The 1661-nt window shown below is 50.1% G+C and overlaps 8 non-coding genes across 8 annotated transcripts; all 8 read right to left on the bottom strand.

The window, feature by feature from the left end:
- Nucleotides 1–40: 40 nt before the first annotated feature.
- On the bottom strand, nucleotides 41–112 carry Pmar_PMAR027741. Its single transcript has one exon. It is a non-coding gene; the product is annotated as a tRNA-Ala (tRNA).
- A 74-nt stretch (nucleotides 113–186) lies between these two features.
- Nucleotides 187–258, bottom strand: Pmar_PMAR027742. Its single transcript has one exon. It is a non-coding gene; the product is annotated as a tRNA-Ala (tRNA).
- Nucleotides 259–332: 74 nt separating this feature from the next.
- Pmar_PMAR027743 lies at nucleotides 333–404 on the bottom strand. Its single transcript has one exon. It is a non-coding gene; the product is annotated as a tRNA-Ala (tRNA).
- A 74-nt stretch (nucleotides 405–478) lies between these two features.
- Nucleotides 479–550, bottom strand: Pmar_PMAR027744. Its single transcript has one exon. It is a non-coding gene; the product is annotated as a tRNA-Ala (tRNA).
- Nucleotides 551–624: 74 nt separating this feature from the next.
- Pmar_PMAR027745 lies at nucleotides 625–696 on the bottom strand. The gene has a single exon. It is a non-coding gene; the product is annotated as a tRNA-Ala (tRNA).
- A 74-nt stretch (nucleotides 697–770) lies between these two features.
- On the bottom strand, nucleotides 771–842 carry Pmar_PMAR027746. Its single transcript has one exon. It is a non-coding gene; the product is annotated as a tRNA-Ala (tRNA).
- A 74-nt stretch (nucleotides 843–916) lies between these two features.
- Pmar_PMAR027747 lies at nucleotides 917–988 on the bottom strand. Its single transcript has one exon. It is a non-coding gene; the product is annotated as a tRNA-Ala (tRNA).
- Nucleotides 989–1062: 74 nt separating this feature from the next.
- Pmar_PMAR027748 lies at nucleotides 1063–1134 on the bottom strand. The gene has a single exon. It is a non-coding gene; the product is annotated as a tRNA-Ala (tRNA).
- Between the last annotated feature and the right edge of the window lie 527 nt (nucleotides 1135–1661).

The raw sequence follows: 1661 nt of genomic DNA on the forward strand, positions 1-1661 counted from the left end.
AATAACTGCTTCTCTCAGATAGACAACTCACCTTAAGCTATGGACGTGCCGAGAATTGAACTCGGGGCTTTCTGCATGCGAAGCAGACGTGATACCTCTACACCACACGCCCGATGAAAAAGTAAGGTACGCCGCCTTCCGGGACAAATAACTGCTTCTCTCAGATAGACAACTCACCTTAAGCTATGGACGTGCCGAGAATTGAACTCGGGGCCTTCTGCATGCAAAGCAGACGTGATACCTCTACACCACACGCCCGATGAAAAAGTGAGTTACGCCGCCTTCCGGGACAAATAACTGCGTCTCTCAGATAGACAACTCACCTTAAGCTATGGACGTGCCGAGAATTGAACTCGGGGCCTTCTGCATGCAAAGCAGACGTGATACCTCTACAACACACGCCCGGTGAAAAAGTAAGTTACGCCGCCTTCCGGGACAAGTAACTGCTTCTCTCACATAGACAATTCACCCTACGTTATGGACGTGCCGAGAATTGAACTCGAGGCCTTCTGCATGCGAAGCAGACGTGATACCTCTACACCACACGCCCGATGAAAAAGTAAGGTTCGCCGCCTTCCGGGACAAATAACTGCTTCTCTCAGATAGACAACTCACCTTAAGCTATGGACGTGCCGAGAATTGAACTCGGGGCCTTCTGCATGCAAAGCAAACGTGATACCTCTACACCACACGCCCGCTGAAAAAGTAAGTTACGCCGCCTTCCGGGACAAATAACTGCTTCTCTCACATAGACAATTCACCCTACGTTATGGACGTGCCGACAATTGAACTCGGGGCCTTCTGCATGCGAAGCAGACGTGATACCTCTACACCACACGCCCGATAAAAAAGTAGATAACGCCGCCCTCCGGGACAAATGAGTGCTTCTCTCAGATAGACAATTCATTCTACGTTATGGACGTGCCGAGAATTGAACTCGGGACCTTCTGCATGCAAAGCAAACGTGATACCTCTACATCACACGCCCGATGAAAAAGTGAGTTACGCCGCCTTCCGGGACAAATAACTGCGTCTCTCAGATGGACAACTCACCTTAAGCTATGGACGTGCCGAGAATTGAACTCGGGACCTTCTGCATGCGAAGCAGACGTGATACCTCTACACCACACGCCCGGTGAAAAAGTAAGTTACGCTCACGTCATGCCGTTCGCAGTTGATGGAGGTTCTGTGATGGGAGTTTTGGCAATATGTCACGGACGAGGGTGGATCTCACAAACCCATGTGGGAAGCAGTCCACGTCCGTGACGCATTCAGTGCCCGGGATAAAACACGGCTATACCAATCAGCCACCGTGCAGATCCCGGGTGAATGCCCCCCATCTCAGATAGAAAAAAAAAATCTAAACACCGTCACACCCAAGATAGCTCGTCTGATGCCTAACTTAGAGTGCTTGAGGGTTTCCAACAGGAATTCTCAAGCACTCTGGGGGAACTTTCTCTGTTCTTGGGTGTATGTTCCGAAGGTGATCAGACTGGATCACTGCTTTAGCAACGACTTGACGTCTTGCTTTTCTCTTGAAATTCCGTCATCTGTCTTTCGGCTATCCGTGAACTTGCTCTCTTGGGAGACCTTCACTCACGTCATGCCGTTCGCAGTTGATGGAGGTTCTGTGATGGAGTTTGGCAATATGTCACGGACGA

The sequence above is a fragment of the Perkinsus marinus genome (genome assembly GCF_000006405.1).
Source record: "Perkinsus marinus ATCC 50983 genomic scaffold scf_1104296970268, whole genome shotgun sequence".
Classification (NCBI taxonomy): Eukaryota; Perkinsozoa; order Perkinsida; family Perkinsidae; genus Perkinsus; species Perkinsus marinus.